General features: G+C 40.2%; 1 long non-coding RNA gene across 1 annotated transcript in view; it reads left to right on the forward strand.

Moving 5' to 3' along the window:
• Positions 1-3,188: 3,188 nt before the first annotated feature.
• The window catches only part of LOC122556659, a 30,687-nt gene continuing 11,313 nt past the window's right edge, over positions 3,189-22,562 (forward strand). The window contains exons 1-2 of the long non-coding RNA XR_006313595.1: positions 3,189-5,463; positions 6,421-6,552. This is a non-coding gene — a long non-coding RNA (uncharacterized LOC122556659). The remainder of the gene's footprint in view (positions 5,464-6,420; positions 6,553-22,562) is intronic.

The raw sequence follows: 22,562 nt of genomic DNA on the forward strand, positions 1-22,562 counted from the left end.
GTTTTTTTAAAAAAAATTTCCCCCATGTCTTTTTAAAATCTTTCTCCTCTCATCTAAAAATATGCCCCTCGACTTGAAATCCCATCCACCAGGGAAAAAACACCTGCCATTCATCTTATCAATACCTCCCATGATTTTATAAATCGATAAAAGGTCACCCCTCAACCTCCAATACTTCACTGAGAAAAGTCCTAGCCTATTCAGCCTCTTTTGAAGAAACAGTTGACACCTCTGCTCCTGTGTCAATTAGGCACAATGCTTCCAACTTGCAAAATTTCACACTCACTGTAGGTCAACTTCCTGTTGCTGTACCTATGACTGAAACTCTTGTCCTTGAAGGATCATATGAGCCCTTTCTAACTGGTTTAAATCAGAAATTTAGATCAGAAACTTTGGCTGGTTCCAACTAAAATAAATAAAATAATTACTTCAGAAAAGTTCAATAGAACTATTGTTAAGCTCCTCAATAGAGTCACAGAGCACAAGAAATAGATCCTTCAGTCCAACTCATCTGCACTGACCAGACATCACAATCTAACCTAGTCCCATTTGCCAGCAATTGGCCCACAGCTCTCTAAACCCTTCCTATTCATATACCCACCCAGATCCTTTTCATATGTTGTAATTATATCTGCCTCCACCACTTCCTCTGGCAGCTCATTTCATACATGATCCTCTGAGTGAAAAATTTACCCGTCAGGTCCTTTTTAAATCTTTCCCCTCTCACCTTAAACCTATGCCCTCTAGTTTTGGACTCTGCCAACCTAGGAAAATGATCTTGGCTATTCTTCCTATCCATGCCCTTCAAGATTTTATAAACTTCTATTGGGCTACCCCTCAGCCTCCAATGCTCCAGAGAAACAAGCCCCAGCCTATTCAGCTTCTCCCTACAACTCAAACGCTCCAGCAAATCTTTTCATCCTTGTAAATCTTTTCTGCACCCTCTCAAGTTTAACAACAGCCTTCCTATAAAAGGGCAACTGGAATTGTATGTAGTATTCTAAAAGTGGCCTCACCAATGTCCTGTACAGCCACAACATGATGTCCCAACTCCTATACAATGAAGACAGTGTACCACATGCCTTCTTCACCACCTTGTCTACCTATGACTCCACTTTCAAGGAACTATGCACCTACATCTTTAGGTGCCTTTGTTCGGCACCACTCCCTCGGGCCCTACCATTAATTGTATAAGACCTGCCTGATTTGCCCTCCCAAAATACAACACCTCACATTTATCTAAATTCATCTCCACCTGCCACTCTTTGGACCATTGGCCTATTTGATCAAAGTCCTGTTGTACTCTGAGATTAGTCTTCTTCACTGTCCACTACAACATCAATGTTGGTGTCATTTGCAAACTTACTAATCATATCTCCTACAATCAAATACAAATTATTTATATAGATGACAAAAGCAGTGGCCGCAGCACTGATCCTTGTGGCACACAACTGGTCACAAGCTTCTACTCTGAAAAGCAATCCTCAAGCACCACCCTTTGTCTCCCACCTTTAAGCCAATTTTGCATCCAATTGGTTAGCTCCACCTGGATCCCACGTGATCTAACATTACTAACCAACCTACCATTGGAACCATGTCAAATGCTTTGCTGAAGTCCATATAGACAACATTTCTGCTCTGCCTTCATCAATCATTTTTGTCACCTTTTCAAAAAATTCAATCAAGTTAGTGAGATTTCCCACACACAAAGCCATGTTGACTATCTTTAATCAGTCCTTGCCTTTCCAAATGAATGTAAATCCTGTCTTTCAGAATCCTCTCCAACAACTTACCCACCACTGTCATAAGGTTCACCTATCTATAGTTCCCTGGCTTTTCCTCACAGACGTTTTCCAATAATGGCCAATCTCTAATCTTCCAGCACTTCATCCATGGCTATCAATGAAACAAATATCTCAGCTAGGGGCCCAGCAATCTATTCCTTATCTTCTCACAAAGTTTGGAGAAACACCTAATCAGGTCCTGGGGATTTATCTACCTTTATATGACCTCCAGCACCTCCTCATCTGTATTATGACCTCTTTTCTAGACATCACAATTTATTTCCTCAACTACCCCAGCTTCTCTACCCTTCTCCACAGTAAATACAGTTGCAAAATATTTGTTTAATATTTCACCCATCTCCTTCTCCTCCAATCCTTCTCTCCGCCATCTCTTTTGATATGATGACTTGTGGAGAAGCAGGGCAAATTAGATACCTACTTCTGCACTGTCACATTTATCTGCACGTGTGCAGAATCTGAAAGATGCTTTCCAATTTACTCAGTAATAACAGTGAGGGCTGTGAGGCTTATCACAAAATCCAGGTCATTGTCGATATTTTTCATCAACTTGTTCAAATGTAACACATTTCTGGAACAGATAGCACTTGAACCCATGCCTTCTGACCCAGAGGTAATGACACCGCCAATGCATTACAGGAGCCCTTATAACAAGGTTTTTCTGGGATTTGAACTCAAGTTTCTTAATCAAGTTTCCAGCACAGTTGGTATTTTGCTCATTCTTATACTTTATCTAGTAATGATCTGTATCAGTCACCATGATTCAGCATAAACCATTCATGGATCATTATTTGTACTGTTATAAATTTTACAACTGCATAGCATATTTGGGATACATTAACTAGAAAAGTTTTATTAAGTTCATTTTAGTGGAAAACCCATAAAATAATTTCATGTTGCTCACTCTGTACGATTTTACATTGAAAATTAGCTGCAAGTTCATATTTCTAAGCCCTCGATCAGCCCTACTGAATTTGAACAATTCCAATACTGAAGGTACACAAAAGAGGGATATGGCCTAAATACGGGCAAATGCGACTAGTTCGGCATGGATAAGTTGGGCTGAAGAGTGTGTTTTCATGTGTATGACTCTATGACTCTAAAAGCATTAAAGGCAGTAAAGTCACAGAAAATCTACACTAAGTAATTTACCACATTAATACCCTACTCTCACCTGCATGCGGAGAAAGTGAGGTCTGCAGATGCTGGAGATCAGAGATGGAAATGTGTTGCTGGAAAAGCGCAGCAGGTCAGGCAGCATCTAGGGAACAGGAGAATCGACGTTTCGGGCATTAGCCCTTCTTCAGGAAACCTGAAGAAGGGCTAATGCCCGAAACGTCGATTCTCCTGTTCCCTAGATGCTGCCTCACCTGCATGCCTATACCAATGGTGTGGGCAGTGTAATATTGCCTGTTTTTTAAAAATGATGAGTGAGCTGCTGATTTTGGCACTCACTTGCCAACTGTATGTTGGGAAACTGGCTTGTTGACATCATATTCATGATCCAGAATTAACATGTGGAATTGATGCATGTGATAGCAGCAGTCCCAATATGCAATGTAAATTCCAAGCCGATATTTCTGTTGAGAGGGGAGTTCAAAGTATCAATGTAATGTGACACTTCTGCTTATGTTAAGAAATTAATAAGAATGAGCTTTTCTGTATTAGTTGCCTACGAGTCATGTTTAGGTGATGTTGTTTGTTATAGTAAACATCTTAAAACATGAAATAGTTTAAATCCATTTCATTGGCCACTGGCAAATTCTTTTTATTAAATTATCACTTCTACAATGATTGTAATATTTCTACCCACAGTAAAAGCTCTGCCATTAAATTACCAAGTTTTAAATTTTGAGTGTCTTGTAATTGCATTCACAGAAGTTCTTTCTAAATTACAATCAGATTTTCAGGTGAATTCATGTTTTTAACATTTTAATGTGACTGGTGGGCTTCTTTATATATAAATTTGTCTTCATTGAGATCTGTACTACAATTTTGATTTCTCTAGTTGAATTTTACTGCATAGGTATGTCATATTAAAAATCGATAAATTTCTCTGATTGCAGGTTCTGAAATTAACTGGAAAAAATTGGGCTAGTTTTTAGTTATGTAGCCAGATAAAACTTGAAACTGTTGCCAAGATGTGCATGAATCCTATGAAAAGGAAATGGACTGGACATCATCTTGCAAAGTGTTGTACATTTCATGACCTATATGACAGCATGCAAAGCTGTAAGATGATGATGCAAATCTGCGTGTAATTTGAAGCCCTTGCTACTATTTAACCAATGTATTGTCATAAATGTGCACAACTGAACACAACATTAAACGGAATGAAGATACACTACTAGCACCAATTAAAAGAATTGCGAAATGAGGAAAAAGTAAGAAGTGCACATTTAGATTGTTTGCAGTTTAAGAAAGAAGACACTGTGGGATGATGGAGAAATTGTAAGAAAGAAGGACAATTGAGTATGCTGATATCCTGATCATTTCTCTTTTCTTCTGGAGGTTAAAATGTGCAGCAAGTGCACTAGCTATTTGTTACTGTCTCCTATTGTGCACTGTCTTTTTTCACCAGCAGGGACATGTCAGTGAGCATCCTACAGAATCTTTTGGTGATATGGCTGTCAAAATTTAACACTGCTAATATGTGTGAGTTGCAAATTGCAGCTGTAATATTTTGAACAATGAGTGTGAGGATGAGATGAACCATATGCCCTGAAGGGTTGAATACAAATTAACAGCAAATGTTGATATGTGAGTGTGGAGCAGTGGACTTCTACAGTGAGTAAGACTGGTTGTGTAATTAATGGGCTGGAGATTGACCTTCATTACATGGACAACTTGTGTTAAATTAGTAAACATCTTCAAGTAGTGTATCCTTTTTTTTGGAAATTATACTTGAGGTCATGAACTCTGCCATGATTTCACTACACTATCCCCTGAACATTATGTTCTGAGGGTCTCCTACCTTCTTAAGAAAATGGGTTATTTCTCCATCACATATAAGCATATAAAATGTAGGAGCAGGAGTTAAGCCTTTTGGTCTGACATTCGTTATAATCCTGATTGATATCCATCATTTTGAACTATAGTCACATTCCTTAGATCACTTAGTATTCAAAAATCTATCCATCTCTGTCATTAAGTTCTCAAGGACTGAGCATCTAGGATAGGGAGTTCTAAAGATTCATAACCTGTAGAGAGATTTGTAAATAAATCTTACATTAAAACCTCCAGCGTATTTTCAGAAAACCTTCATGCACATATCATGTCCCATTCAATAGTATTTCACAGCAAAACCCCCACCCACAAATGACTCCATTATTTATTCTGGCTGATGCAACACCACTCTTTTCAAGAAATGCAGGCTGTCTTTAGTCACTGATGTTATACAGTCTGCTCTTTCATATAGTCAATGAAAAATATGGATAAGATTGGCTAATTGCAGCAATCAATAGAGCAGAAGGAAGCACCAATTTAACTTGCTGCTTCCAATGCGATATACAGATATTCTGTAATTCCCAATCATGTTTTCTGATTTTTTTTTTTGTTTCCCCTTGGCTGTGAGCTTTGCTGGCTATGCCTCATTGCCCAGAAGATAGTGAAGAATCAACAACGTTGCTGTGGGTTTGGAGATAAATGTAGATGTGACCAGGTAAATATGTTCCTAAAAACATTTGTGAATCTGATGAATTTATATGACAATCAGCAATAGTTACACAGTCACCATTATTCTAACTTTTAATTCCAAATTTTTAAAAATTATAATTTCACCATCCACTAGGATTCAAACCCATGTCCCCAGAACAATAGCCTGGGGTTCTGGATTACTAATCCAGTGACATTATCATTACACTACTGCCTCCTTGAATGCAATTTAATCCCCATTATGTTTAATGTGCACAAACAAAATTTAAGAGTTGATATTTTCCTAAAAAAGGATTATAGATTAATTTGATGCTTTCCATGGGCTACCTTGTTTGACTCCACTTCATTTGTTTATGCTCATTTTTTACACTTGTGCACATTCTAGTGAGATTCACAGGAAGTTTGAAAGGGACTGAATGTCTGTAGAATGGGATCATATTTGGGTATACTTTCCGGTTGTGTCACTATGGAAATTCCAGGCCTTTTAAACTACATAAAAAACAAATCTAATTAGTAATTTGCAACCCAAAGTCATAAGCCACAATGGTATGCTGTTGCCATAGTCAAACTGAATCATAAATTAATCACAGAAGATCAATTCTTCAGGGTCTGTAAATAATGATACATTTTACGGATTGGTGTGGTACACAGAGTATGTGCCATATAATTTCTGTGTAAAATTATTATGCTTTTGGTACAGTTTCAAAACCACAAACTACATTCTGCAAGTGCCAGGAAGCATTACTCTGACATTTACATTAGACAACAGCATTACAAACTACAATGTACACTCTGCAGTGCAGAGCTTTCAGAGCCTCTCTCCTCACGTTATCATCTTTCCAATGATTTCAGAGTAGAATTTAATATTAAAGATAACTTGTTTGATATTCTTGTTTTCCTCTATGTTTTGGGTGTTAATCATGTCTCTCAAATGTCACTGTTTTTCTCTCTCCCTTATTTATAGATTGGGATGAATCCATCTGCTGTAATAGGAGTAAAACTTTATGAGCCTGAATGCTGACACAAAGCAAGAAAATGTACTCTACAGCTACGTATGTTTGGAGCAGATAGTCCCTCGTTAAAAGATTGGTGTATTGTGAGTGAAATGCTCATTATAGTTTTCAGTGTGGCACTGTCTCCACATTTACACCCTCTTGGACAACATAATATGAAATTGTAGACAGTAAAAGCTCTTTATGACTTTCAGTGCCCAGCATTTACTCTTTTAATCCATGTTGCTATGTAAGGAGCTCAACAGTTTAATTTAACTGAAACCAGACGTCAAATGTTGAGTGGGCCTCAGACCTACTCATTTATAGACACAGGACGTCCTATTCTATTTCATTCTGTACCCATTTTTCTGTTGAGAATTCTGTCTTATTTGTTTGCAGCTGTCTTTTTAAGTTTTTCTTATTCTCCACAAGATAATTAACACTGAAAGTCAAGAAACCCCAAGCTGCAACAGCAGTGGATAATTTTGGTAATATCAGGCAGACTCTGACTCAATACCTTCAATTGGTCTCTTAAGTGTATTGACAAAAGGTTCAATTCCCATCAGGCTTGGGAAACCTGAGGCACCTGATCTTGTTTTTACATTTATTACCCTGAGGATAACCTTCAGAAACTCAAACTGGAAAATGTTGATGTTTTCGTGGCATCTTTCAGTGTCACGTTTTTGGTTTCAGTTCCACTGTGGTGATTTGTAATTGTTACCTATTCCACAGTTATCTTCAACAACTGGAGATTTTTATGGTGAGATATCTGAAATTCCTCAATTCATCCAAATGTAAACACTCTTTTAACTATAAACAGTAGTTTATTATAAATTAAGCTCATTACTATTTGGAGATTTCTCTACTTTTGCAAATGACACCAATGTGATCTAGCATTAAGTATGTATAAAGGGCACATTCTCCCAATGGAGCTTAAATTCAGCAAACATGCTGCATCATCCTCTTATCGTTATGCAATTTCTCCAGAGAGATACTGTTTGTTCACTTCAAAATTTGTAACTGAACTTCTGAAACTCTACCAATTAGAGTCTAGTGTTTGACAATTGTGTGATAGAAAATGGAGAGCATTGTAAGGCCATGGTAATTATTATGTAATTCGATAAAAGCTTAGATCCTGCTACCATTGTCTTAAACATATTCAATTTTGCCACCTCCATAGCCTTTTGCTGTTCCCAAGTTGGACAGCCTGCCATGAAAAATATTTAGTTCATTTATGTCCAAAAAGGATAACTCCCAATTTTAGAACAGTACCTCCTAGTTCTGGGCATATCCACTGGAGGAAACATTCTCTCTCTGTCCACCTTATTCAGACTATTCAGGAGCATATTTACTTCAAACAAGTCATCCCTCATTCTTCTAAATTCCAGTGTAAACAATCCCACTCTATTCTAACCTTCCTTGTAAAACAACTCACTCATTCCAAATATAATCTAGTAAACCTGCTCTGAATTGCCTTCACCGCATTTACATTCTTCCTTATAAAAGGAGACTGAAACTGTACATGGTATTTCAGATGTTGTCTTACTAATACCCTATATAACTAAAGCATAGCATCCTTATTTTCATGTTAAATTCATCTTGTAATAAAGGATAGCTTTAAATTAGCTGCACTAATTACTTCTACTACATGCTAACATTTTGTGGCTTGTGTATTAGATAAGCTGGACACCTTTATATCTCATGAGTTCTGCAATCTTTCTCCCTTTGAGTAATTTATTTAATTCTTGTATTGGTTGTGGGTGTTGCTAGCAAAGCTGGCATTTGTTGCTTATTTCAAATGCCCTTGAAGTGATTAGCTCTATACGACATAGAACATAAGAACATAAGGTATAGGAGCAGGAGTAGGCCACTTGGCTTCTCAAGCCTGCCTCACCATTAAACAAGATCTTGCATGATCTGCCTCCGGCTTCAATTCTTCTTTTGTGTCAGCTCATCATAACTCCCTGCTATTTCAAAAATCTTTCTACTTCCTCTTTAATTACGTGCAGTAATTTAGCATTCAAAATCTTTGAGGTAGAGAATTTCAGACACTCACTATTCTCTAGGAGAAGAAATTCCCTTGCATCTCTATTGTAAATAGGTGCCCCTTTATTCTTTAATTACGTCCCTCAGTTTGAGATATTCCCCCTAGTTTGAGATACCCCACCAGTGGAAACATCTCCTCAACATCTACCCTATCAATCCCCCTCAAAATCTTGAATGTTTCAATAAGATCATCCCTCATTCTTCTAAACTTTAATGAATAAGATAATGAATCTGTTTTAAGTAGCTTCCAACACCAGTATATCCTTTTTTTTTAAATGGTAAGGTTAAAACTGTACAAAGCCTGTTTTAATACTGCAACTCCCTGGCAATAAAGGTCAAAATTCTATTTGCCTTCTTAATTACCTGCTTCAAATGCATGTTTCGTATTTGTGTTTCATGTACAAGAACACACATCCCCCTGCTTAAACACTTCTTCGGAATCTCTATTTAAATACTGGTCTGCCTTTGATTATTCCTCCCAATGTGTATGGTTCACACTTTCCTGCATAAAACTCCGTCTACCTCAACCAACCTCTTATCCTCATCCCAACATGCTCTCCCACATATTTTTGTATCATCTGAAAATTTGGATACATTATACTCTGCCTCCTCCTCAAAATCATTAATATAGATAGTAACTACCTGAGGCCCTAGGACCGATGATTGGGGAACTCCAGTAGTTATGTCTTTCCAACCTGAAAAATGCCCATTAATCTCAAGTCTCTGTTTCCATTCTATTAAACAATTCTCAATCCATGCTAATACTGATGAGCAATACTATGAGCTCCTATCTTGTGCAATAAACTTTATGTGGTAGTCAAGAATGAACTACATTGCTGTGGATATGGAGTCACATGTAGACTAGACCAAATAACAATGGCAGATTTCTTTCCATAAAGAGCACTAGTGAACCAAATGGGTTTTTGCCTAACAATCGATTAAGTTTCATGGACATCATTAGACCCTTAATTCCTGATTTTTATTGATTTTAAATTCCATTATCTGCAATGGCAGGATTTCAACCTGGTCCCCAGAATGTTACCTGGGTTTTAGGATTAATAGTCCAGGGATAATACCACTAAACCAGCAGATTTTCTTCTTTTTAATGATAATCAGCAATGCTTATGTTGCTCATCATTAGACTAGATCTTACTTCCATTTTAAAAAAAAATTCAAATCTCATCATGGTGAAATTTGGAGAATGATCAAAGAGTGTAGTAAAAATTAGAAAATGCTGCAGAACTTTAGCAGGTCAGGCAGCATCTGTGGAGAGAGAACCAGAGTTAATGTTTTGAGTCAGGTATGACTCATTTCCAGAATTTTCTGTTAGTATTTCAGATTTCCAGCTTCCACAGTCTTTTATTTTTAAGGACGTGAGCCTGGAGCTTTGGATTACCATTCCAGTGACATTACTACAATGCCACTGTCTCCCAAATGCTTTGCCTTTTTATCCTTCCTGTCAAAACATTTTACATTTCCCACATTATACTCTGTTTGCTGAGTGTTTGCCCCTTATTCAACCTATCTATGTTGGTCTACATCCTCCTTATACCCACCCAACAACATACTTTCCAACGTTTCTTTGAGTCATCTGCAAATTTAGCTACCTTTTCTTTGTTCCTCATCCAAATCAACGATATAAATTGTTAAAAAGCTGAGACCCAGTGCAGACCTCTTTGAGATGCTACTCGTAACATCCTGACTATCGCAAAAAGAACCATTTAAACATACGCTTCTGTTTTCTGACAGGTAGTCAGTCTTCTATCCAATTAATTTGTAACCCCTATACCATGAGCTTCTACACTGTGAATAAACTTTTTTGTGACATCTTGACAAATGCTTCTGGAAACTGAAGTACAAAATATTAATGAGCTCCTTTTATCCACAGCATATGCTAGTCCTTCAAAGAACTCCAATAAATTGGCTATACATAATTTAGCTTTCATAAAGCCATGCTGACTCTTCCTGATTACCTTGAATTTTTCTCAGTGCTTAGCTTTAGCCTCCTTAATGATTGATTCTAAAACCTTGTCCGTGACAGGCAATGAGCTACTGACCTATAGTTTCCTGGTTTCTGTCGCTCTTCTTGACAAAAGGGTTACACTTGCTACTCATCAGTCTGATGGAACTTGTCCAGAATCTAGCGAACTTTGGAAAACTGCTAACAACACATCCACTATCTCATCAGTCACCTCTCTTAAGACCCTAGTATGAAATTCATCAGAACCAGGGACTTGGGTGCAACTTTGCCAGTTTGCTCAGCATTGCTTTCCTGGTGCCTGTACTTTCACTTAGCCCTTCTTTTTAACCTTCACCGCATGATTTACAGCTATTACTGAATTGTTTTTTTTTATACATTCCTAATATGTGGGCATCACTGGCTGGGCTAACATTTCATGCTCCTCCCTAGTTGATCTTGCAAAGGTGGTAGTGAGCTGCCTTCTTGAACTGCTGTAGTCCATGTGTCTATGTATCCTCTCTAGAGAAAACAAAAGCAAAATATTTATTCATTTAATTCACCATTTCCTTATTATCTACTTAACCTCCCTATTCTTATTCTCTAGAGGACCAATGCTCACTTTATTTATTCATTTTTAAATACCTGGAGAAAGTCTTACTATTGTTTTTATTAATGTTTCCAGCTAGCTTCCTATTATTCTATGATTTATTTCTCCTGATTAGCCATTATTTACTTCCTTTAATATTCTAATAAATTGTCTGACCTAATACTTATCTTTACACAATTACAGATAGTCTTTGATCGATGTAATAGTTATGCAGAATACCAACACATAGTTAATAAAACATCAAAATTAACATGTAAATATGCAAAAGAACATCTTTTGATGTTTTTTGCTTCATATACGTAATTGATTATCTTGAAGTGGAAGTCTGTGGTTCTTCATCCAACTCATCTGAAGTTCTGAAAGCTGATGTTGAGGATTATCAGACTGTTATCTTGCTGCTTTGGAGGTAGAGGGATGAGTGTTCTTGGGGTCAGTTTTTAAAAATGTATCCAGCCTAACTGAGGCAGGTAATGAGAAAAACAAACTGAATAAACAGGAATTTGCCGAGGAATGGTGAGTTTTAATGTGTATTTATTCTTCTTTGCTGCTAGGAGCCACATAAGAACCATGCTATTGTAAACTAAGTGCATGTTTTGTAAAGTTAATAACCACGTTATGGCAAAACTGTATTAATTGAGGACTGCCAGTATGCACTTTCTCCTTCAATTTGATGTTTTCCTTAACTTCTTTAGTTAAGCCATGGATGGTGGGTCCTCCTCTTGGCATTTGTCTTCACAGGCACATACTTATTCTGAAACCTATTCATTAAAAGAGATATATGGTTAGCTCAGATTTCATGCCCAATTGTTACATTTATTTAACTTAAGATACTAGTCTGAGACCCATTCTTTTCTCTTTTGAACTAGGTGTAAAATTCAATCATATTATGGGTATTGCTACCTAAATGTATCTTTACTCTGAGGTAATTAATTAATCCTGTTCATTACACAAGACCAAGTCTAATAAAACCTGCTTTCTGGTTGGTTCCAGAATGTGAATTTCTTTCAAAATCTTGAAAGAATTCTTTAAACTCTTCCTCTTGGCTAATATTATCAATTTGATTTTTACAGTTTATACATAGGTTGAAATAACCCATGATTATTGTCATCCCTTTATCAAAAGCAATCAATATTTCTTCTTGTACACTTCATTCAACATTGCAGCTGCTGTTAGGAAGCTTATGGACACTCCCACTAGTGACTTCTCACCATGATTGTTCCTCATCTCGACCCAAACCAATTCTACACCCTGATTTCCCAGAATAAGGTTAACTAACTATTGCTTCAATGCCATCTTTGATTAACAGTGCCACCCCTCCACCTTTCCCCAGCCTCCTATTCTTCTTGAATACCATATATTTCCCCATACTTGGGGCCAAATCCTTGCAATTCTGTAACCATATCACTATAATGGCTATCAGTTCATATTATTTACTTTAATGTACACCATTGATTAGCTTAATTTGTTATAAATGCAACGTGCATTCAAATAGACCATTAGTTTTGCCTTCTCCGAACATCTTTGTAGCATCTAGTTTTGACTGTTGATGTATTCTTTGGAGCTCTCATCCTCTCTTTTCCTCCTACGTTATGATGCTCACAAGAACACCAGCCCAGCACCCTTTAGATGTAGATTGCCCCACTTTCCCTGTTGGCAGTGCCATTGCTCCATGAATCACAACTCATTTCTCCTACACCGATCTTTAAGGCACACTTTAGTTCCTATGATCTTATTTGACCTACAGCAATTTTCACATGCCTTGATTCATAATCCAGAAGTTATTCCTTTAAGATTATGCTTTTTAATTTAGTATCAAGCTCCTCAAGAATTTGCAGAACTTCTTTTCTAGTTCTAACTAGGTTGGTATTAATGTGGTTCATGGCTACTGGATCCTCCGTGTACCAGTGCAAGTCTTTCTCCAGCCAAAAGTGATCCCAAATCCTGGCTGCTCGTAGATGACACAGCCATCTGGGCTCATGTTCTTTGCTGCAGAGAACAGTGTCAATCCCCCTCACTATTATGTCCCCTACTGTGACCATATTCTTTTTGCTTCCCCTGCTTAAATGGTGTCCTGTCAGTTGGTTCATCCAATTTGGAGCCCTGACTCTTGTCCACCAAGTTAAGAAAACCTCAAAGCTGTTGGGCAATTACAAAGGCTGAAACTCTTGTCCTCTGGGTCTCCTTACTGGCCTCTCTCTCAGTTGCGCCTCCCTGTCCTTGATCACTGACTAAATTAGATGTGTGATCACCTCCTGGAAGCAAGTGTAAGAGTAACTCTTCCACTTTCTCAATCTCTCCTCACAGGACAATTGCACTATCAAGGAATTGGTTTCGTGAAAGCCAAATGCACTCTCTGTGTAGCATAAGTATCCTCTCTTAGAAAGAGGACCAAAACTGCACACTTGACTCCATGAACAGTCTCATCAGTTTTCTGTACAATTGAAGCAATTCTCCACCTTCACCTTCACAGACACAATCATTCCATTTGTTAGCAAGACCCATTACAACACAGGCTAAATGACCTCCTATATTCTTGATTGAGAGTTGTCATCACTTCCAAGAGTTGAGCTCCAGCATCTGGATGTAGTAGTACAAAAAAAATTAATGAAGTCTCATTCGTGGTCAAGGTTAGGAAGTTCAACTTCTGATGTCATACCCTACCAATGGTACTACTGGCATTAGACACTGTTCAATTCATCAGATCATACCTTCCATTCACTCACTTTAAAAGAATTAGAATTCAGAATTAGCATCCTCCCTTTAAAAGGTGTATTAGTACTTTAAACATGCTCTGCCACTACATAAAAAAAATTCTGCAAGCGTGTGATGTTTCCCTTACAAAATTTGTTGTGTGGGCAGCCAGCCAATCATATGAAGTTAGTGCTGATTAGTTAAGTACAGTCATCATGTTGGATGGGCATATTGCCTGCTCTGTTCCTCCTTTCTTTCTGAAGCCTGCAGTTAGTTAAGATTTTCCCAATTCGATGTTTTGGATTGGATTCATTCATGCTAATTCTAATACATCCAATAGGTGGCATGCTTAGAACATTCCATGTTTGGCTATTTTGTTATTACTACCACTGGTTCTGTAAGAAAAATATTACTTGTGACTATGGGTGTCATAGGGAATAATACTCATAATATTAAGTTCAAAATGATTAATTTATACCTTCTCCATCTAATTCTTTTCATACAAACAATGTTTAAATATGAAATTGTATTTAAGCTTGTAATCTATTGGGAAGTTATAGCCAGAACACCCTACAGCTATGTGACAGGCATCTCACTATGTAATGCAATGTTTTTCATGCATTCTTGTAGAGTTCCCTAACGCAAGTGTTCAGTTATGTAATTAATTCTTTTAATTCTAATTAATATTTTTTTAAGAGAGAATCTCTGCAATAAATGCCTATATTTCCATAGAGACCAAGATAATTATGTTGGAATTTGTAACACAGTAGCATTTAATAAGATGTCTGTGTCCAACCCAACATCTGATTTCCAATTTTTCTTTTGGCATGGGGCAAAGCAACCTGCTGGCACTGTCTGTTATGCTTATATTGCATAAACATTGAATCTAAAGTACAAACCTTTTTAAAAAAGAAGAAAAGGAAATGACAGAAATAGGAAATTAGCTGGAAAGTATTCAATGGCTTGAATTTTGTTCATTTGATTCATTCGTAGAATGTAGGTGTTGCTAGTTAGGCCAGCATATAATGCCCATCCTAAATTGCCTAAATGGCAGTTAAAAGTCAGCCACACTCCTGTGGCTCTGGAATAGGCCAGATCAGGTAAGGATGACAGATTTCCTTCCTTAAAGGGCTTTAGTGAATCAGATAGGCTTTTACAATAGTAAACAGTGCTTTACATGGTCATTGTTATGCTTCCATTCCATTCAAAAGCAAAATACTGTGAAAACTAAAAATTTAAAATAAGAACAAAAACGCTGGAAATTCTCAGCATGTAAGTCTGTATCTGTGAAGAGAAAAACAGAGTTAATGTTTCAATTGAGTGGGATCTGTGGAAAAATTATTTACCTGAAATGTCCACTCTCTTTCTTTCCCACAGATGCTGTCTGACCTGTTGAGTATTGCTATGTCCCAACATAGAGTCATACAGCATGGAGACAGACCATGCAGAACAACCAGGCCATGCTGACCATGTTTCCAAACTAAACTAGTCACACTTGCCTGCACTGGCCCATATCCCTGCAAATCTTTTCTATTCATGAACTTAAACATTGTAACTGTACCTGCATCCACACTCTCTGGCAGCTCATTACACACATGAACCACTCTCTGTGTAAAGAAATTTGCCTCTCATGTCCTTTTAAAATCTTTTTCCTCTCACCTTAAAAATATGCCCCTTATTTTTGAACTCCCCCAATTCAGCTTATCCATGCCCCTCATGATTTTATCAACCTCAATAAGGTCACCCTCAACTTTCTATGCTCCAGTGAAAAAAATCCCAGTCTTTCCAGTCTATTTTTATGTCTCAAACCTTGCTTTTAATTGTTTCCTTACTGTTCTGCTTTAGTGAGTAGCTTCAAAGTATATTTTTAGAAGCATTGAGTGTTAAACCTATTATTTTGCGGGGAAAATCACCAGCCTCAGAGTCAGAGTCGGAGTTCAACAACAGAGTTTATTGTACAAGGAAATACTGGAGCTCCGAGGAGAGAGAGAGACACCAACAGCACAGTGGTCAGCTGCGAGTCTTCTCTCAACCTGGAGCACATGTCAGGATACTTTTATACATTGTGTAATATAATAGGTCAGTGATGAAGTTCTTGTCTCTGTAACATGGTTTGTTTATTGTAAACATTGCAGAATCATTGATAGTTTCTGTGCAGTCAATGTCAGTTCCAGTGCAGCCTTTGTTAATTTCAGTTTGGTAGTTGTCAGTTTCAGTGCAGACATTGTCAGTTTCAATGTCTGCGTGGAAGTCCATTGCTGTGGTAATGGGCGCTAATTGCTCTTCCTGAGAAGGATGATTCCTGCAGCCCTGGCTATTAGCACTTTGTATTGAGTCCGTATCAAACAGTTAGCATTTCATCAAAGGTGTTGGCTGGACCCAGACACTTCGGTGGGCAGTGTACGCTACTCATCTGTATTCTTTCCCCCACCCACCTTAAACTAATCAACTAGGTTGTGAGTACATTGTGCTGGCATTCTGGTGGCCCCAGGCAGTGTCTGCTGTCTCTCTCCATGTTGTGGTCTGGTGGCCATCTTGTGTGTCAAGTGGCCAACTTATGACTCAGTGGCCATCTTGTGTGTTCGTGTGCTTAGTGTCACCCCACCCCATGACATCTCCCACTTCACTCCGCTCCTTTGTGGTCAAGGAGGCAACTTCAGAGATCTCCTGCAGACCACCTAATTTACATGTAGAGGTAGGTCATCCCTAGGATCTGCCAATTTCGTTGGGGGCTCTTCCATGGTGACACTTGCTGTTGATCAGTAGTGCCTTACAGCAGAGCTTTAAACACCTGAGGCCCACACAGAATACCAGCATGAGTGCAATGAGGAGAACTAGCCTGTGTGCCAAATAGGGTCACCAAGATTTACCTATCAACCAATTTAGCCAGCTGTCTGTATTGTGACTCCCTGTTGAAAATTGCCTAGCTGGTCTCGGATATTATTGATGGCTTCTGTAATGTTGGAAGAGGCACCAATAACATGGGTGTTACAATTGTTACCAATAATTGTATAAACTTCCCCTTGCTGTGCTATTTGATAATCCACTGCGTAATGTGTCTGCTGTTTGTAGAGTCTGAGTTCAGCCAACTCTGCATTAATTGCTTCCAGAGCTTTTGAGGTATTATTGTCTAAGATAGTCAGGCCACATAGAAGGTAATTTCAGTTTTTAGTGCTGATGACCCCTGCTGCACCCCCTAAACATAGAGATGCCAGGAATCCATATTCCAGTGATGTCCCCAAAGCGGTGGGGACCTGCCAGACAGCATAGAACTCCTGACTGATGGAGTGGGTCACTATCCTTCTCCAAATATGTCCCCCGCTGGGGCACGGTACAGTGAGGGGAGTAATTGTCCCCGTGAACAGGTTTGGGTGGTCTGGGGTGTCTGTTGCATAAGTCCCCTTAAATAGAAAAACAATTCCTTTGCCACTCAGTAACATACATTGTCCTGTCCCTCCGACTGTCTGTCCACACATCCCTGATGCCCTGGGTGACCCCCGCCCGCCCCCCAGCTTGTAAGTGTTGAATGGGTACGTCCATGTGGCAGAGCTGACATGGGTACGAATTGCACTGATCACATATGAATTGTCTGCCTGAGGTCACATTCAAGCATGCCTACTCAGTGCAGGTGCAGGTAAACTGTCCCCTGATGATGTACAGTGCTGAAAAGTGCACTGTGTCTGGACGTATGAGTCATTATTGGGAACCAGGGTGTAAACCCATCCCCATCCCTGCCCTGTGAAACAGATTGAGTAATTACTGGATTTTAAATGGGCCTTCCATTCCCTAGGCTGGGGGGCCTGGCCCCATGGGCTGGTGGTCCTGCCCAGCTGCACAAATCTACCCTGGAGTCCTCATTTGTATTTTTCTATCTGCCCTTTACACGGCATTCCCAAGGTGTCTACTGTATACAGGTTACAAGGGGTCCACACCGGGGTGGTCACAGATAGGGATTCTACTGATCGCGCCAGTGGGTAGCATGTAAACTTAGATGGTTTTATAGAAGAGATTATCTTCAAATCCTGACATACTCCAGACAGTCGCGACACTTAAACACAGTAAAATACATACACGTATATACATTTTGCAGTTAAAAAAAGGGAACAGTCAAAGTCTTTGTTTTCGCTAGGACGTGCAGTCGTGCTTCTGTGTGGTTTGTTCTGTTGTGTTTTCGGTATTCCCCTCCGGGGTGACCATCTTGTCCGCTGTTCCTGTCTGCACCTGGGGAATGGTCAATGACATTAGTTTGGTCACAGGAGTCTTTAAACAGTTTTAGTTGGGTCCGGTGCTTCCATGTGCCTTTTTCTTTAATATCTATGTAGGCACAGATGTCTCCACTTATTACCCTGTCGTATGGGCCATTCCATTTTTGTCAGGCAGTATGCACACCTGGGCACGGCTTCCTGCCGCTGGGACCTCAGGGAAGATTTCAAGTTCCCCTGCCTTGTCCTTTTAATCCTGTTTGTCAATTACAGATTTCCGCATCTCTTTTAATTGGGCGCTTAATTCTATCACATACCGCCAAATTTTGTCTTTTAGTGGACCCACATCAGTGCCACCTGTGATTATTGTCTCTGGCAATTGCATTGCTCGTTCATATGGTGTTAGCCCGGTTGCCTGATTCGTGGTGGCTCTTAACTTCATTAGTATGGCTGGCAGCACCTCAACCCATGTTCTGCCTGAGGTTTGCAAGGCCTTAGCTAAAGTTTTTTTGAGCGTTCTATTCATTCTCTCTACCATCCTTGAGCTCTGGGGATGATAGGGAATGTGAAATTTTTGTCTAATGCCGAGTAATTGGAAGACAGTCTTCCTGATCTTGCCTGTAAAATGCGTCCCTTGGTCGGAATTGATCTGGAGGGGTACCCCCCACCTTGGCTTACCTCCTCTGCTAATATTCTGGCTACAGTGGTCGCAGTGCAGCTTTTGGTTGAGAATGCCTCTACCTATCGGCTGAATTGGTCTATGACGACCAGGAGTATGTTTTCCCACGGGAGGGTAGTAGTGGCCCTGTAAACTCTATCTGAAGGTGTTCCTAGGGTCCCCTAGGTCTGGGCTGGTGTCCCATCCTAACTTTTATGGTTCTCCCTGGGTTATATTGTGCACAAGGCATGCATCTGCGGCAATACTTGGCCATGTCTCTTCCTATTCCCTTCCACCACCACTCTCTCCCTAGGCTTGCTATCATGGCCTCTCTACCTGTATGGGAGAGCCCATGATGCAGTTCAAGCAATGTGTTCTGTATACACGCTGGTGCTACCACCTTGTCTGCTCGCCTCCAGACACCATCCTCCCCTTTGAATGCCTCCTGCAGTTTCCATTGCTCTCTTTCTTATTGCAGGCTGTCCTCCTGTGGCTGCTGAATTTGGATAGTGTCTTTTGCTAATTCAATAATGGCTATTGCAGCCTTGTCAATGGCTTCTATATATCGGGCTTTCAGAGCTGCTCGGTCTAGTGCCTGGTTTCCTTTGAATTTTAGCCAACTTGGACTCTCTTTTGTTGGATCCTTTTGATGGCCTTCTATTTTTATTACTGCAGCCTCTTTTGGCTGTTCACTGCCATGCAATAGTGCCTGAATTCTTAATTGGTGTCTGATAGGGGTTCCTCTTGCAGTGGTGAACCCTCTTCTGCCCCCATGCCACCATGTAGTCATGGACTACACCGAAGGCATATTGACTGTCTGTATATATATTCACGATTTTTCCTTTTGCTAGTTCCAGTGCTTTGGTGAGTGCTACCAGTTCTGCTACCTGTGCGGACTGACTTCCATCAATCCTTCCGGACATAACTGTTTCTAACATATCATTTACCAAAGCCCATCCTGTTTGGGGCTACCCTGCTACGTATTTTTGTGACCTGTCCATGAAGAGGGTCTCCTCGGCTGTGTCTAGGGGCATATCTTTTACTTGTCCCCTATCCTCATCCCCATCTATATCCCCACAGTTGTGCAGTTTCCCTGCATCTAGAATTCCTTCAGCTGGGTTTTCTCACGTATCCCTAACTATTACCATGGACTGACTTGGGGGTAAAAGAACTGCCTTCCACTTTGCCCTTCTCATTTTGGAGACAGCCCTCACTTTCCCTGTGTTTAGCATCTCTACTAGGGTGTGTTTAGTGTGGACGATGACATTCCCTGCCATTACTATGGGCTCGCTAACCCTAATGGCCCAAACAGCACAGTCTAAGGCTGATATGCACCTGGGCAACCCTGTAACTCCTAGCCCGTCTATAGTTGTGTAGTACCCTATGGGCCTTCTCCTACTACCATGGTCTTGGGTGACCACTGCGGAGTAAAATCCTCCCTCATTATTACAGTGAATGTGAAAATCCTTGCTGGGATCTGGCAGCCCTAGCCTGGGGGCTGGTATGAGACAAGTTTTAAGGTGACTGATAGGGGTTCCTCCTGCGGCACGGTGGCACAGTGGGCGGCACGGTGGCACAGTGGTTAGCACTGCTGCCTCACAGCGCCTGAGACCCGGGTTCAATTCCCGACTGAGGCGACTGACTGTGTGGAGTTTGCACTTTCTCCCCGTGTCTGCGTGGGTTTCCTCCGGGTGCTCCGGTTTCCTCCCACAGTCCAAAAGATGTGCAGGTCAGGTGAATTGGCCATGCTAAATTGCCCGTAGTGTTAGGTAAGGGGTGAATGTAGGGGTATGGGTGGGTTGCGCTTCGGCGAGGCGGTGTGGACTTGTTGGGCCGAAGGGCCTGTTTCCACACTGTAAGTAATCTAATCTAATCTAATCTAATCTAATCTATATGCCTCATCCTGTTCTGGCCCCCAGGTTACAGGTTCCTAGGCAGGCTTGCCTCCTTTAATTAATCTCTAGATAGGTTCAGCCAATTTTGCGAACCTATCCCCAAGATAGCCCCAAGACCTTTCTGACCCCCCTGACAGTGGCAGGTCAGGGCATCTGTTAGATTGCCTTCTTGCGGTTGTTGGGCATTTCTTTGAGTCCCTGGGATATGAGGTGTCCCAGATATAAGACTTATGTTTTGCTAATTTGTACCTTTGTGAGGCTAACTTTTAATCCTGTGATTGCCAATTCCTGCAATACTAGACACAAAGCTTCCTGGTGTCCTGACTCAGACTCTGCGGCAATTAGGATATCATCTACATAGTGGAGGGCAGTGCTACCCTCTGGTAAATCTACTCTCTTCAGAATGTTGCTCATCACTCTGTGAAAAATAGTGGGGCTGTTGTGGAACTCTTGTGGCAGTCAAGGCCACTTATACTGCCTGTCCCTTACTTTAAAAGCAAATTTATTCTGGGATTCAGGGTGTAACGGGATAGACCAGAATCCTTTGGCTCTGTCTAAAACAGGAAAAATCTTGTAAAATGGTGGAGGGATCTGCTACAATGGGGTGCAATTTGGGGGTGACCTTGTTTAGTCCTGTATAATCAATAGTGAACCTATAGCTCCCATCAGGCTTTATTACTGGCCACATCGGGGAACTAGTTGTTCTTGTGGTTGATTTCAGGATTCCCTGACTCACTAGTCCTTTCACTATCTCCACAACTGCTTTTTCTGCTTTAGGTTTTATTGGGTATTGCCAGACGGGCTTATGTTTCGGTCTGGATTACCTTATCGGGTCTATGTGAACTAGACATGTACCTAACTTTGTTTCTACCCATGCTCTTTGTTTCTACCCCCTTTTTGAGGTTCCAGTCCCTACTGGTGCTTGTAGCCACTTTAATGGTTTCAAGGTGACTTGTAAGTTTCCCAATCTTGGTCTTTCGACTGTCCTGTCTGGGCCAGTTATAGGGGGAGATTTTAATTGTATTATTGACCCAGAGATGGATAGGATACCTAGGAGCGCTGCGTGCATATCTCTGAGATCTAGGCAACTGGTGGATCTGAACAAGGAGGTAGGACTAGTAGATGTGTCGAGGTGTCTTCATCCCCAGGGTAGAGACTTTACTTTCTATTCTATTCTATTCTATTCTATGTTTTTTGCCCCCTCGACCTTTTTGAATTCGATACTGTCTTGTAAAATAGGTAATATAACTATTTCTGATCATGCCGCAGTATAAATGGAAGTTAAGACTAGGGATGATGGGATAGGCCCCCGGCATTGGCATATAGATCCTTTCTTATTGAAGGATAGCAAATTTATAAAGTATTTTTTGCAGGAATTCAAAACCTTCTGGGATATCAACTCAGGTATGGCTTGTAACCCTTCGATGATGTGGGAGACCACTAAGGCATACGTGCGAGGCTTGGTCATCTCATATTCTGCGACCCGGAAAAGACAAAAGGGAGAGCAACAGTGCCTGCCTGAGGCTCACCTGAAGGCAGCTGAAATTGTGTATGTTGATAAACCCTCCATTACTAAGCTACAGAAGATCACAGCCTTTAGGTCAGCCTTGAATACCACACTTATTCAAACAGCAAAGAGGGAAATATTATTCACGAAGCGGAGATTATTTGAATATGGTCACAAGCCTGGCAGGTATCTAGCGTACCTTGTCAGAAAGAAAAAGGCTCCCCAAGCCATTATGTCCACTAAAGAAAGTGCTGGTACCCTGGCTTGTGATTGTACAAAGATCAATACAGCCTCTAGAAAGTTCTATTTTGAATTATATAAGTCGCAGGACTGTGAGGATAGAACTAGGAAGATGGAGTCTTTCTTTAAAGACCTTGGGCCTAACCTTGGAGTACGAGTTGATCTTGAATGCCCCGTTGACAACCCAGGAAGCGGTTAGGCAGCTTCAAATGGCAAAGCACCTGGGCCAGACGGATTCCAGGTTGAGTTCTATAAAGAATTTATAGGGGAACTGGCCCGGGCCACTCATAAATAGGTACAATATTCAC

Source organism: Chiloscyllium plagiosum, chromosome 14, assembly GCF_004010195.1.
Source record: "Chiloscyllium plagiosum isolate BGI_BamShark_2017 chromosome 14, ASM401019v2, whole genome shotgun sequence".
NCBI classification, from domain to species: Eukaryota; Metazoa; Chordata; class Chondrichthyes; order Orectolobiformes; family Hemiscylliidae; genus Chiloscyllium; species Chiloscyllium plagiosum.